We start from the raw sequence: 16,021 nt of genomic DNA on the forward strand, positions 1-16,021 counted from the left end.
GTTAATTTTTATTGGAATAATGGGTAATTTTTTTCACAGATATATATGTTACTTTGAAAAGTAGTGAAGAATAAACAAAGTTTCATGTTGTGTTTTGGTGTAGAAATTATTAAAAGCATTTTGAAAAATATCAGGCCGGGTGTGGTGGCTCACCCCTGTAATCCCAGCACTTTGGGAGGCTGAGGCGGGTGGATCACGAGGTCATGAGATTGAGACCATCCTGACTAAGATGGTGAAACCCCGTCCCTACTAAAAATACAAAAAAAATTTGCTGGGCATGGTGGCATATGTCTGTAGTCCCAGCTACTCGGGAGGCTGAGGCAGGAGAATTGCTTGAGCCTGGGAGGCAGAGGTTGCAGTGAGCCAAGACAATGCTGCTGCATTCCAGTCTGGCGACAGAGTGAGACCCTGTCTCAAAAAAAAAAAAAAAAAAAAGGGAGGAGAATGCAGATCTAGCTGTCATTTAACACTGGGAAGAACAGGCCAGGCGCGGTGGCTCACAGGTAATCCTAGCACTTTGGGAGGCCAAGGCGGGTGGATCACCTGATGTCAGGAGTTCGAGACCAGCCTGACCAAATATGGTGGAACCCCGTCTCTACTAAAAATACAAAAGTTAGCCGGACGTGGTGGCGGGCGCCCTTAGTCCCAGTTACTCGGGAGGCTGAGACAGGAGAATTGCTTGAACTTGGGAGACAGAGGTTGCAGTGAGCTGAGATTGCGCCACCGCACTCCAGCCTGGGTGACAGAGCGAGACTCCATCTCCAAACAAACAAACAAACAACCTGGGAAGAACACCACTCTGGTGTTTATCGTGTTTGGATTTGTCATTCTGGCTTTGTGCAACAGAAAAACCAATCAATATTATACCAATAAGGTGTTTATTTTCCTCTTTTTTTTTTTTTTTTTTTTTTTTTTTTGAGACGGAGTCTCGCTCTGTGGCCCAGGCTGGAGTGCAGTGGCCGGATCTCAGCTCACTGCAAGCTCCGCCTCCCGGGTTTACGCCATTCTCCTGCCTCAGCCTCCCGAGTAGCTGGGACTACAGGCGCCCGCCACCTTGCCCGGCTAGTTTTTTGTATTTTTTAGTAGAGATGGGGTTTCACCGTGTTAGCCAGGATGGTCTTGATCTCCTGACCTCGTGATCCGCCCGTCTCGGCCTCCCAAAGTGCTGGGATTACAGGCTTGAGCCACCGCGCCCGGCCTATTTAATTTATTTTTTTGAGACTGAGTCTCGCTCTGTCGCCCAGGCTGGAGTGCAGTGGTGCGATCTCGGCTCACAGCAACCTCTGCCTCCCAGGTTCACACCATTCTTCTGCCTCAGCTTCCCGAGTAGCTGGGACTATAGGCGCCTGTCACAAAGCCCGGTTCATTTTTTGTATTTTTAGTAGAGACGGGGTTTCATCGTGTTAGCCAGGATGGTCTTGATCTCCTGACCTCGTGATCCACCTGGCTCGGCCTCCCAAAGTGCTGGGATTACAGGCGTGAGCCACTGTGCCCGGCCGTTGTTCAACATTTTTAATAACTATAGTCTGTATATGTGTACATTTATTTGTTTAACCATTTACTCTGTTGATCGATGCTTATTTATAACTTTTTATTATTATAAATAGCACTATGATCAACAGATGTCCAGTTTTAAAAACTTTGTTTTTCTGAGAGACAGAACTTTCTAAAGTAGAAATATGCAGAGGGATAGGAAAGCGTATGTAAATCAAAATGTAATTAATTTTTGACTTTATCATGATCCTTATTATAAATTTCAAAGTGAATCAGTGGATCAATATTTCTTATTACTACATTGATTTACATAAAGTAGGAGTTTTAATAACCTATATAATTTATATTTATTTTTTATTTTATTTTATTATTTTTTGAGACAAGAGTCTTGCTCTGTCACCCAGGCTAGAGTGTAATGGTGTGATCTTGGCTCACTGCAACCTCTGCCTCCCAGGTTCAAGTGATTCTCATGCCTCAGCCTCCCCAGTAGCTGGGATTACAGGCACCTGCCACCACACTGGGCTAATTTTTCTATTTTTCGTAGAGACAGGTTTTCTCCATGTTGGCCAGGCTGGTCTTGAACTCCAGACCTCAAGTGGTTTACCTGCCTCCGCCTCCCAAAGTGCTGAGATTACAGGCATGAGCCACCATGCCCAGCCTAGGAACCTATATAATTAAAAACTTAAAAATATTCTCTTGGATGTACTTATGGGTAGCAGTATAAACACAACGTAAGCTTTTAGGGCTATGTGGAATCTTTATGGTTCAAATTGCTTGCCTCAGAAGCAGTCCAGAAATATACAGTGCCATCCTTAATATCATATGATATGTTTCAGCATCTGATATATTGGTGTTGAGTACATGAATAGCTATATATTGGGTTTTCTAACTCCTATCCCAACATTTAAGTCTGTAACAGAATTTATAAAGATAATGAAAACTACAGTTGCCCTTTGAACAAAATTTGAACTGTGCGGGTCCACTTACACATAAAGTTTTTTGGAGAATGCAAGAATTAGCCGGGTATGGTGGCACACGACTGTAATCCCAGCTACTCGGGAGGCTGAGGCAGAATTGTTTGAACCCAGGAGGCAGAGGTTACGGTGAGCCAAGATCGTGCCACTGTACTCCAGCCTGGGCAACAGAGCGAGACTATGTCTCAAAACAAAACGAAACCAAAAAACCCCGCAAAACCCAGTCAAGATAACAGTAAATGCAGCAGATACGTTCCCAGATGCCATTAAGAAAATCATTGGATTATGAAAGCTCAGAACAATATTTCTGCTGGGTGTCATGGCTCACGCCTGTAAATCCCAGCACTTTGGCTGGCCAAAGTAGGAGGATCACTTGAGCCCAGGAGTTCGAGATCAGCTTGGGCAACATAGTCAGACTCTGTCTCTACAAAGAAATAAAATAAAATATGGTGGCACGTTACCTAGAGTCTCAGCTACTTGTGAGGCTGAGGTTGGAGAATCACTTAAGCGTAGGAGATAGAGGCTACAGTGAGCTGTGATTGTTCTACTGCACTCCAGCCTGAGTGACAGAGTGAGACCTTATTCCAAAAAAAAAAAAAAAAAAAAAAAAAATCATTGAGGAGAAAGGATATCTGCTGGAATAGGTGTTTGTATGTTTGTTTGTTTTAGATAGAGCCTTGCTCTGTCGCCCAAGCTGGAATGCAGTGGTACAATCTCTACTCACTGTAAACTCTGCCTCCCGGGTTCAAACGATTCTGCCTCAGCCTCCTGAGTAGCTGGGATTACAAAACATGCGCCACCATGCCAGCTAATTTTTATATTTTTAGTAGAGACGGGGTTTCACCATGTTGGCCAAGGCTGGTCTCGAATTCCTGACCTCAAGTGATCCGCCTGTCTCGACCTCCCAAAGTACTGGGATTACAGGCGTGAGCCACTGCACCTGGTCCTGAATAGGTTTTTAATGCGGACAAAAGGGCCTTATTCTGGAAAAAATGCCACAAGGAACATTTATTAGTAATGAAGCAAGTCCCAGGATTTAAGGCAAGAAGGGATAGAAGGATAGAATTCTACCATTGTGTGCAAATTCAGTTTGGGTTTATGATTAGGACTGCCCTTATCTATAAAGCTGTGAACCCCTGAGCCTTGGAAGGAAAAGATAAACACCAGCTGCCAGTCTTTTCATTTTACAAAAAGAATGTCTGGACAATGAGAACCCTTTTTCTTGATTGGTTCCATCAATGCTTTGTTCCCTAAGGAGAAGTACCTTGCCCATAAGGGACTGCCTTTTAAAGTTCTTTTGATATTAGACAATCCCGTGATCCCTCATAGCCCAATGAGTTCAACACCAAAAGTGTTGAAGTGATCTATTTGCCCCCAAACACATTTCTAATTTAGCCCGTAGATGAGTGGGTCATAAGACCTTTAAGGCTCGTTACACGCGGTACCCTATGGAAAGGATTGTCTACATTATGAAAGAAAACCCCAATAGGGAGAACGTCATGAAGTCTAGAAGGATTACACCATTTAAGATGCCATTATTACAGCCACAGAAGCCATCAAGCTCAAAACAATACATTCCTGCTGGACAAAACAGTGTCCAGATGTTGTGCATGACTTCACAGGGTTTATGGCAGAGCCAGTTAAGGAAATCATGAAAGAAATTGTGGGTATGGAAAAAAAGATGGGGGAATGAAGGATTTTAAAATATAGATCTGAGAGAATTAAAGACCCAATAGATGGCACACCAGAGGAATTAATAGATGACTTGATGGAGATGAGTGCTTCTGAACCAGTACCAGATGATGAGGAAAAAGACACAAAAGAAGCAGTATCAGGAAACAAATTGATGTTAGACAAGCTGGCAAAATGGTTCTGATTATTTAGGCTGCTTTGGACTTCTTTTACAACATCTACTCTTCTATGATACAGACACTGAAACTAAGGCAGATGGTGGAAGAAGGAATGGTACCATACCAAAACATTTCTAGAGAAATGAAAAAGCAAAAAAGGCAGAAATTATGATGTATTTATTTCTTTTTTTTTTTGAGATGGAATTTCGCTCTTGTTGCCCAGGGTGGAGTGCAATGGCTTGATCTCGACTCACCACAACCTCTGCCTCCCCGGTTCAGGTGATTCTCCTGTCTCAGGCTCCCTAGTAGCTGGGATTACAGGCATGTGCCACCATGCCCGGCTGATTTTGTATTTTTAGTAGAGACAGATTTTCTCTATGTTGGTCAGGCTGGTCGCGAACTCCCAACCTCGGGTGATCTGCCCGCCTCAGCCTCCCAAAGTGCTGGGATTACAGGCATGAGCCACTGCGCAAGGCCTATGATGTATTTCTATAAAGTTACACTAAGTTTGCCTGCCTCTTCTGTCTCCCCTTCTACCTCTTCCGCCTCTGCCATCCTTGAAACAGCAAGACCAACTCCCCTCTTTCTTCTCAGTCGACTCAATGTGAAGACAATGAGGATGAAGACCTTTATGATGATCCACTTCTCCTAATGAATAGTAAATATATTTTGTCTTTCTTATGGTTTCCTTAGCATTTTCTTTCTGTAGCTTACTTTATTGTAAGAATACAGTATGTAATTAAAATAACATATAAAATATATGTTAATTGACTGTTTATGTTATTGGTGAGGTTTCCAGTCAACAGTAGGCTATAAGTAAAGTTTGTTGGAGTCAAGTTGTAGGTGGGTTTTGACTGTGTGTGGGGTAAGCGCCGCTAAGCCCTGTATTGTTCAAGGATCAACTGTATTTGCCTGTGATCTCTAATGAAGGGAGATTGGTGAAGGCAAATTGGTTACCAAAAATTGTCAGAATGTACTTTTCTATAAACATTCTAGGATATTGACTGATGGATGAATTAGTGCATTTTCCATTAGTTAAATGTTTAGGGCCTTCTAGCCGGGTTTTTTTTTTTTTTTGGACAATTCAGTGGTTTTTAGCATATGCACAGTGTTGTATAATTATCGCCATTATCTAATTTTAGAACATTTCATCACCACAGACACTCTGTACACATTAGCAGTCACTCCCCATTTCCCTGGTATCCTCTAATCAACTTTTTGTGGCTTGTCTATGGATTTTTCTATTCTGGACATTACGTACAAATGAAATCATACTATATATGTTATTGTGTGTCTTGCTGCTTTTACTCAGCATAATCAAAGTTCGCCCATATTGTAGCATGTATGGGTATATCATTCTTTTTTTTGAGACGGAGTCTCGCTCTGTCGCCCAGGCTGGAGTGCAGTGGCCGGATCTCAGCTCACTGCAAGCTCCGCCTCCCGGGTTCGGGCCATTCTCCTGTCTCAGCCTCCTGAGTAGCTGGGACTACAGGCGCCCGCCACCTCGCCCGGCTAGTTTTTTGTATTTTTTAGTAGAGACGGGGTTTCACCGTGTTAGCCAGGATGGTCTCGATCTCCTGACCTAGTGATCCGCCCGTCTCGGCCTCCCAAAGTGCTGGGATTACAGGCTTGAGCCACCGCGCCCGGCCGGGTATATCATTCTTTCAAATGACTGTGTGGTTATATCATGTTGTTTATCCATTCATCAACTGATGAACATTTGATTGTTTCCACTTTTAGGCCATTATGACTAATACTGATATGAATATTTTTGTAGAAGTTTTTGTTGGGCCATATGTTTTCAGTTCTCTTGGGTATATATCTAGGAGTGGAATTGCAGCATAATATGTTAACTGTTAGGATGTTTAACCTTTGGAAGAACTACCAGCGTCTTTCCCAAATCAGCTGTACCATTTCACATTTCCACCTGAAGTGTATGAGGGTTTCAGTTCTCTACATCGTTGTCAGCATATGGTATTGTCTGTCTTTCTGATTTTAGTCATCCTCATGGGCATGAAGTGGTAGCTTACTGTGGTTTTGATTTGCAGTTCCCTGATAACTTATGATGTTGAGCATTTTTTCGTGTACTTAGCGACCATTGCATATATTCTTTGGAGAAATGCCTACTCAAATTCTTTGCCCATTTTAAAATTGGGTTGTATTTTTATTGTTTTAAGAGTTCTTTTTATATTCTTAATACTATGCTCTTATGTGATGTATAATTTGCAAATATTTCTTGTTTTTTTGAGTTGCCTTTTCACTTTTTTCTTTCTTTTTTTTTTGAGATGAAGTCTTGCTCTGTCACTCAGGCTGGAGTGCAGAGGTTCGCTGCAGCCTCTTCTTCCCCGGCTCAAGCAGTTCTCCTGCCTCAGCCTCCCGAGTAGCTGATATTACAGGTGTGCACCATCACGCCGGCTAATTTTTGTATTTTTAGTAGAGACGGGGTTTCACCATGTTGGCCAGGCTTTTCTTGAACTCCTGACCTCAGGTGATCCACCCGCCTCAGCCTCCCAAAGTGCTGGGATAGCGGGTGTGAGCCACCGTGCCCAGCCTGCCTTTTCAATTTCTTGATGATTCACTTCTTTGGTTTTGTGATTCACTTTGAATCAAAAGTTTTTAATTTTGGTAAAGTCTAATCCATCTCTTTTTTTTCTTTTGTTGCTTGTTCTAAGAAACCACTGCTTGATCCAAGGTTGCAAAGATTTACTGCTTTGTTTTCTTCTTAGAGTTTTGTGGTTTAAGCTCTAATACTTAGGTTTGGAAGTGCCTTTTTTTTTTTTTTTTTTTAAGGACAGAATCTTGCTCTGTCGCCCAGGCTGGAGAGCAATGGCATGATCTCGCCTCATTGCAACCTCCACCTCCTGGGTTCATGTGATTCTCCTGTCTCAGCCTTTGGAGAAGCTGGGATTACAGGTGTGCACTACCACGCCTGGCTGACTTTTGTATTTTTAGTAGAGATGGGGTTTCACCATGTTAGCCAGGCTGGTCTCGAACTTCTGACCTCAAGTGATCTGCCTGCCTCGGCCTCCCAAAGTGCTGAAATTATAGGTGTGAGCCACTGCACCCAGCTCAGATATTCTTAGTATTTTCAAATTTAACTTTATTGTGCTTTTACTTGATGTGGAAATTTCCAACACTTCAAGTAAAGCAATTATACTCTGAAAAGTTGTGCAGCAAATTTAACAAGGGTCCTTGCCCTATATTTGTCTGCTGTTCCTGCCCCTGCCCAAAGTTAGTACTCTGCATTGTGCTGCCTCTTCCCATGTCATCTCTCAGGCTATGGATGCAAAGTGTCATTTCATTTTATTCTTTTAAAAACATCAGTCGCGCTGATCAGAAGGAAAGAATTTAGTATGTTGGTGTAATGGTGGGACTGTAGGCCGTAGACTGTAGGCGTAGTGTGCTCCAGGTGAACAAGTGAAACTTCATTCTTCTTAGGTTAATAATTCATGACGGCCATTAGTGAGAGATAGAGTGCCTATTTGGAACAGACTCAAGATTATTGTTACATCTTTGTAGTCTATGCAGAGGAAGCAAAATGTATAAAATAGTGAAGGAAAGAACAACAGCAAGTCATTCAGGATGTCTAGAGCAAATACTCAGGACGGAGGTTGAAAATGTGTTTCAGAGAGAGGGAGAGCATGGTAATGTATGCCAGGCTAAAGAATTTGGTGTTAACCTGATGGAGAAAGAGAGTAATAGATTCCAAGTGGAATAAATTATTTTTGTTCCCAAAATGGAAATAGTGATTTTTTTTTCTGATTGTAAAGGGAATACGTTTGTTGTAAAATGCAAACAAATAATAAAAAAATAGGCAGTGAAAAGTCCCTGTAATCCCATTCACTAGAGATAACCACTGCTTAACAGTTTGCTGTATAGTTTTACAGAGGAGAATTTTGTGATCAGTTTTGCAGCAATGTGGATGGTGGAAAGGACAAAAGTTGGATGACACTGGAAGCAGATGGCTGTTAGGTCCAAATAGAAATGATAAGGACCTGTTTCTTAGTGGTAGCTGTGGGGGTAGAAAAGGTGCAGAACTGGGGAAAAAAGTCCAAGGGATTTTTTTTTTAGGAGCTAGGATTCAGTGTCCAGTTAGGCAACTGGGTTGAAGGACTGATAAGTGGCCAGGAGGAGGGTTGATTGGATTTCCCAGAACCTGGGACCAAACTGTGGTATCATTTGAGCAGGCATAAAAGGGACAAATAGCAGTTTTTACCAGCAGCATGATTTCAGAGTGGAAATTCTGTCCTTTTGTTCTTATTTTCCTCCTGTGTTTCTAGGTTTATTTAGAAGGGGAGGGTACAAGCAAGAATTCAATTTTGTTTGGACAGATAAAAGCTGTTATATCATGTCCTTTTCTCTAACTAATTCTGTTTCTTTTATTAGTTGAGGATAGCAGGTTTCTTTGAGAAGTTGCTTCTGTTTTGGTGTGTAATTGTAGCATTAGCTTTTAAACTTCACAAAGTTTTTGTTGGAATCTTTAAATTTTTATTCTGGGGAGTTGGGATTGAGGTGGGGTGAGGGAGCCACTTTGGGAAGTTATTGACAGAGATTCTTGGACTCTAAAGTAAGAACTGATTGTATCTCTCAATAGGGTTTTTTTTTTTTGAGACAGGGACTCACTTTGTCACCCAGGCAGTGACATGATCTTGGCTTACCTCAGCTTCCACCTCCTGAGCTCAAACAATCCTCCCACCTCAGCCTCCTGAGTAGGTGGGACTATCAGGATGTGGCAACACGCCTGGCTAATTTTTGTATTTTTTGCAGAGATGGGGTTTCACAGTGTTGCCCAGACTGGTGTCGAACTCCTGAGCTCAAGCCATCTGCCTGCGTTGCCCTCCCAAAGTGCTAGGATTAGAGGTGTGAGCCACTGCACCCAGCCCAAATCGGGTCTTGCTTTCACCGAGTTCTGCTGTGTTTCTTATCACTGGGAACAGGCAACTGTCTGATATAGTTTGGATATTTGTCCCCTCCAAATATCAGGTTGGAAATGGACCTTCAGTGTTGGGAGGTAGGGCCAACTGGGAAGTGTTTGGGTCATGGGGGCAGATCCCTTACGACTGGCTTGCTGCTGTCCTGGGTAATGAGTGAGTTCTTGCTCTGTCAGTTCCCAGGGAGATCTGGTTGTACAAAAAGAATCTGGGATATCCCTCCTCTCTCTCTTACTCCCTCTGTTGCCATGTGACACACTGGCTCCCCTTCCCCTTGTGCCATGATTGAAAGCTTCCTGAAGCCCTCATCAGAAGCAGATGCTGGTGCCATGTTTCTTATATGGCCTGCAGAACCATGAGCCAAATAAACTTCATTTCTTTATAAATTAGCCAGTTTGAGGTATTCCTTTATAGCAATGTAAAATGGACTAATACACCAATATCTCACACATTTTCTTTCTTTGTAACTTTTTGGATGGTTAATCAAGATAATGTCCATAGAGAACTACATAGTGCTATGTAATAGGCACTAAAAGACACTGGCTTCTTCTGTCTTACCTAAGAACAAACTTGAGATTATAAAAAAATGAGAAGTTAAAATCTCTTTCTTGCGAGTTTCATTTTTCCTTTAAAAAAATTTAAAAGTATATCTAAATGCCACCTCCTCTCTGCTTTCTCATCTCTGGAAGATGTGATACTCCTCCTTTGCATTCATAGTACCTTGGAACTTTCTTCTTTCATGCAGCTCATCATTCAGTATTTTAATTGTGCAGTGCAATGCTTGGCACATAATTGATCCTCAATAAATATTTGTTGTAGAGATGTCTTGAAATGAGGTAACATGTTCTCCATTGTCTTCTCTTGAACAGCTGAACAACCGTACTGAAAAAAATAGGTTTATCCACTCAGGAAGCTTGGTTTGTTTTGGAAGAAAAATGGTATTTTGTAGTTAAGGAAATTTAAGTATTACCAACTGTCTTAAAATAAATTCTGATGTCTTCTGATATATACCTTGGTAGGAGATTTTATTTGTGTTGTGATTTGAAATGAAGGCAACAGCGTGATTTTTTTTTTTTTTTTTGAAACAGTGTCACTCTGTTGCCCAAGCTGGAGTGCAGTGGTGCAATCTCAGCTCACTGCAACCTCCTCCTCCCAGGTTCAAGTGATTCTCCTGCCTCAGTCTCTCAAGCAGCTAGGATTACAGGTGCAAGCCACCATGCCTGGCTAATTTTTGTGTGTGTGTGTGTATATATATATATATATATATATATTTTTTTTTTTTTTTTTTTTTTTGAGATGGAGTCTCACTCTGTCACCCAGGCTTGAGTGCAGTGGCGCCATCTCAGCTAACTGCAGCCTCCACCTCCTGGGTTCAAGTGATTCTCCTGTCTCAGCTTTCCGAGTAGCTGGGATTACAGACGTGTGCCACCACACCCAGCTAATTTTTATATTTTTAGTAGAGACAGGGTTTTGCCATGTTGGCCAGGCTGGTCTTGAAAACCTGACCTCAGGTGATCTGCCCGCCTCGGCCTCCCAAAGGGCTGGGATTACAGGTGTAAGCCGTCGTGCCTGGCCTAATTTTTGTATTTTTGTAGAGACAGGGTTTCACCATGTTGGCCAGGCTGGTCTTAAACTCCTGACCTCAGGTAATCCGCCCACCTCAGCCTCTCAAAGTGCTGGGATTGCAGGTGTGAGCCACAGTGCCCGGCCTCCTTTTAAGTGCTTGAGAATATGAGGTTTTAAAAATTTTATTTATTTATTGTAGAGATGGGGTCTCACTATATTGCCCAGGCTGGCCTCAAACTCCTGAGTTCAAGTGATCGTCTTGCCTCAGCCTTCCACAGTGCTGGGATTACAGGCGTGAGGCACTGTGCCCAGCCAAGGTTTTTGAAGTACTTCAGAATGACTATTTCTCTGAACTTCATTTATTCATCTAACATTTATTGAGTTCTTCTTTATGCCCTAGTCTAGACCTTGTGCTAAGGGCTATGGAAAGTCAAAGAGTTACAAATGGTTTCCTATCCTCAAGGCCTTTCACTTTAATGACAGAGGTAGACCAAAACATCCCCACATTACATTATAGTTTCATAGAAAGGTAAGCACAAAGGAACATTGTCCATTCATATTTGGTGCACGAGTTTGTTGTTTGTACTTGTGTATAGGGTGAGTGCAGCAGGAAAGCTTTTTGGAGGAGCTGAGACTTGAAGGATACATGGAGAAAGACCCTTGCGAAGGGCATTTATTCCAAATAGAGTGTATATACCTGTGCAAAGGCGGGGTGGTATTAGAAGCCTGTAATTGGTTCTTTATGGGTGGAGGTAAGGCTGCAGATATAAACAGAGGTCAAAGGAATAATGAAAGGTCCTGTGTGCCAAGATAAGGATTTTGACGATTCTGATTTGTATTTTAGAAAGATGACTGATACAGCAGTGTAAAGGTGGGTATATTAGATTTAGGTTCACCTACAATACAAAACAGGTGGTCTCAACAAAATAGAGGTTTATTTTTCACACTGAAGTCCAGTTTTGGCATGATGACTCTAGGATCATCAAAGACCTGAGTTCCTTCTGTCTGCTTGACTGTCCCTTGGCACAGCTTCCATTACCCTTATTGTCCAGAATGACTGCTGGAGTGCCATCCACCGTATCTGAGCTACAGACTCTTCTAGCTAAGTTCCGTTTAAGTAGCTATCTTGTAAGTGTCTCATCCAATGACTTCCACTTCTAGCTTATTGACCAGTCCTAGTAGCAAGGAAGGCTGGGAAATGTACACTTTTACCTGGATATGTGCCACCCAGAATAAAACCACGGTCTGTTCCTAAGGAAGAGAGGGAGAATGGGTGTATACTAGGCAACCAGTAGTGTTTGCCACAAAGAGGATGGATAATGGAGGTAGGGAGAACAATTTAGTACAATTTACCCAAGTAGTAATACATGTGATTGCTTATACAAGACTGGTTTGGTTAATAATACAAGAATTGAAACTCTGTGGTAACTCTGAGTAAAAGCCATTCTGCTGGGAAACCTAGAGGACTCAAGTGGTTATTTTGATAACAAAGCTGTTTTAGTGGGGCAAAAATTATACTTTAATAATTTTAACCTTTGAATTAAAAGACTTCCAATTAAACTTTTAGTAAAATTAAATCAGTACTAAAGAGGATTAATGTTTGTAAGAAAGACATTGATAGGAATTCCTTTTTAAAAAAGTGTATAGTATGATTTTTAAAAACTCTATGACAATACACATTAAACGGGTTTACAGTGTTTTTTTGGGAGATGAAATAATTTTGTGTTTCTTTTTGCAATTCCCTTTTTAGATTTTCTATACTTAGCACATGTTACTTTTTAAAAAATTGTGGGCCGGGCGCGGTGGCTCAAGCCTGTAATCCCAGCACTTTGGGAGGCCGAGACGGGTGGATCACGACGTCAGGAGATCGAGACCATCCTGGCTAACACGGTGAAACCCCGTCTCTACTAAAAAATACAAAAAACTAGCCAGGCAAGGTGGCGGGCGCCTGTAGTCCCAGCTACTCGGGAGGCTGAGGCAGGAGAATGGCGTGAACCCGGGAGGCGGAGCTTGCAGTGAGCTGAGATCCGGCCACTGCACTGCAGCCTGGGAGACAGAGCGAGACTCCATCTCAAAAAAAAAAAAAAAAAAAAAATTGTGATAAAATACACATAACAAGAAATTTACCATCTTAACTATTTTTAGGTATACAGTTCAGTGGCATTGAGTACATTCATATTGTGCTACCATCACCACCATCCATCCACAGACCTCTTTCATCTTACAAATCTGGAACTCTGCACCTATTAAGGAATAAGTCCCCATTCTCCCCTTCCGAAGCCTAGCCCATGGCAACCATATTCTGCTTTCTGTCTCTATGAATTTGACTACTGTACCTACCTCATGTACATGGGATCTGTAGTGTTTGTCCTTTTGTGAGGGCTTATTTGACCTAGCATAATGCCTTCAAGCTTGTAGCACGTGTCAGAATTTCCCTCCTTTGTATGGCTAATATTCTGTTATATGTATATGCTACCAATTGTTTATCCACTTACCTGTTAAGGGAAGCTTGGATTGCTTCCACATTTTGGCTACTGTGAATAATCATCCTACAAACATGGGTGTAGAAGTATCTCCTTGAGTCCCTGCTTTTCGTTCTTTTGACTCCATACCCAGAAATGGAACTGCCGGATCATATGGTAATTCTGTGTTTACTTTTTTGATGAACCGCTATACTATTTACCATAGCAACTGCACCATTCTGTGCTCCCACCAACAGTACACAAGGCTTCCAGGTTTTCTGCATCCTCACCAACACTTGTTCTTTTATATTTTTTTAGTTTTTCCTTGTTTAGTTTTTTGATGGTAGCCGTCATAAGGTATGAGGTGGTATCTTATTGTATTGAGATTTTAAAGTTTACAAAATGTTTGAGTGAGTTGTATAACCAAATGGCAGCAAGTTTAAAAAACAGAAATACTCAGTATTGCTACTCTTACACCAATATTATTTGTTATTCGGATATACTGATTTTAAATTTTAAGGCCTTTTGTTTTGAAAAAGTTCTAATTTTTCTTTTAGTTTCATATCACACATTTCTCATTTTGTTACATATTTTATACGACATTTTAATCGGAATTTTCTGAGAAAATGTTGCATATGCTGAGGAATATATAGATGATTGAATACTTAAGAACACGTATAATTGTTTGGCTTCTTACATATAGATAGATGCCGGTTTGTATGATTTTAATTTCATAGGCTGGATGATGTGGTGACTAAGAACATGTTTCTGGGAGTGGTCTGGGTTTGACTTGCCACTTCTGGCTGCATGCTTTTGGGCAAGTTTCTTAAATTCCCTTTGTCTCATTTCTTCGTCTTTAAAGTATAATAGTACCTATCTCAGAGTTGTGAAGACCAAATGAGTTAGTGCTTGTACAACTCTTAGAATTGTGCCTGGCACATCAAACATACTATATAAGCCTTTGCTGCTATTATTGTTTTATTGGATGGGAATTTATCTCTTTGGTTTTCAGGATTATATGTAATATTCAAGTAGTCACTGTGTTTCAACATAGTATGTCAAATGCACTTAACTCAGAATGTCACACGCACTGCTTTAGAGGAGAGTGCCGTCTAGAAGGCTGTTTGGGAATTAAGAGAAGATACAGCTGAGGCTGGGCTTGTTGCTAAATTAGTAATTTGACATAATTATCTCTTGGGGACTGTGCTCTTCTGGCTGCCATTTAGCTTTGAAACTAACTATTCTAGGCTCTTTTGGCCATCTCAGACTTTCGCTGTGCTTCTTCGGGCTTCCTCACATAGCTCCCCAGATTCTCTGGCTGGGCAAGGAATATTTTCTCTGTTTTTTTTTTTTTTTTTTTTTTTTTTTTTTTGCGACAGAGTTTTGCTCTTGTTGCCCAGGCTGGAGTGCAATGGCGCGATCTTGGCTCACTGCAACCTCCACCTCTCAGGTTCAAGAGATTCACCTGTTTCAGCCTCTCGAGCAGCTGGGATTACAGGTGCGTGCCACTGCGCCCAGCTGATTTTTGTATTTTTAGTAGAGATGGGGTTTTTGCCATGTTGGCCAGGCTGCTCTTGAACTCCTGATCCACCTGCCTCAGCCTCCCAAAGTGCTGGGATTACAGGCATGAGCTGCCGTGCCCGGCTATTTTCTCTGGTTCTTAGTTAACAACTTTTGTTAAGTCACTAATTTAAATAGAATGCACTGGCTTAAATTTTTGCATAAAATAGCATTCTGTAATTTATAACGTTTTTAAAAACCTTTTTTCACTGATATTCAATATAAATCGGAGAGATGCTGAAGGTGTCCTCATTGAACAACACAGGTTATACTGAGAGATTAGGTGCCTGATGTCACAAAGCACTTAAATGAGCTACCTTGGATTTGAACTCAAGTCACCTGGCTTCAGGGCCAATGTTTTAAAATACTGTTTTTTCCTTGACATGTCATCAGGTTTTAAGACAATACTTTGTTCCTTCTTTTCTAATTATTTGTTGATACTTTTAAAGATTTCTAAATACTCCATAAAGATAATATGCCCCTCTCTTTTAAATTTAACAGCTGATAAAATTTATCTGATTCATTTTTCTCAGATATCAGCTATATTTTGTAGTCTTTTATCCCTATTACCAGAAAAGAATGAAATAAAATCTGAGATCTAAATATTTTACCTGATTAAATCCTTAATTTTTCTGCGTGAATGTTTTCTGAAAAGCCTTTCATATTTCATGATTATTTTTATTTTATGACATTGGAACAAGGTAGATTTCTCCCATACTGCCTAGCATATGTAGTACCTTGCGTATTTCAACATTACTGTCAGAATTAAATTAAATCTTGCCACCAGAATAGCTTTACAGTGCTACTTTCTCCTTTTTTCTTTTACGTTATCCTCTTCTAGGTCTGTTTTTAATTGTTTTTCTACGATATTCCCAATAATTTCTGGTTCTAAGAAGAGAATGTACCTTGAGCTGCGGGGCCTGCCATACTTTATTTTGTGAAGTATATTTTTCCACCTAATTTATTTTTTCTTTTTCTTTTCTTTTTCTTTTTCTTTTTTTTTTTTTTTGAGATGGAGTCTCGCCCCGTTGCTAGGCTGGAGTATAGTGGCGCGATCTTGGCTCACTGCAACCTCTGCTTCCGGGGTTCAAGCAATTTTCCTGCCTCAGCCTCCTGATTAGCTAGGACTATAGGCGCCTGCCACCACACCCAGCTAATTTTTGTATTTTTAGTAGAGACAGGGT

At 41.2% G+C, this 16,021-nt stretch overlaps 2 protein-coding genes across 14 annotated transcripts in view; one reads left to right on the plus strand and one right to left on the minus strand.

Moving 5' to 3' along the window:
* GTF3C6 (general transcription factor IIIC subunit 6) overlaps positions 1 to 16,021 on the minus strand; it is a 1,097,326-nt gene that overhangs the window by 192,459 nt on the left and 888,846 nt on the right. The gene's annotated exons all lie outside the window — the stretch shown is intronic.
* CDK19 (cyclin dependent kinase 19) overlaps positions 1 to 16,021 on the plus strand; it is a 217,127-nt gene that overhangs the window by 20,364 nt on the left and 180,742 nt on the right. For 7 of the 13 annotated variants that reach the window (XM_050789075.1, XM_050789076.1, XM_050789078.1 and 4 more), the window contains exon 1: positions 2,429 to 4,976. The exons of 4 other annotated variants lie outside the window; for them this stretch is intronic. The gene's annotated coding sequence lies outside the window, so the exon portion shown is untranslated. Of the gene's footprint in view, positions 1 to 2,428; positions 4,977 to 12,898; positions 13,635 to 16,021 lie in introns of those variants that run through there. 2 more of the 13 variants (XM_050789072.1, XM_050789080.1) reach the window with 2 other exon arrangements.

This window comes from Macaca thibetana, chromosome 4 (genome assembly GCF_024542745.1).
Source record: "Macaca thibetana thibetana isolate TM-01 chromosome 4, ASM2454274v1, whole genome shotgun sequence".
Lineage (NCBI taxonomy): Eukaryota > Metazoa > Chordata > Mammalia > Primates > Cercopithecidae > Macaca > Macaca thibetana.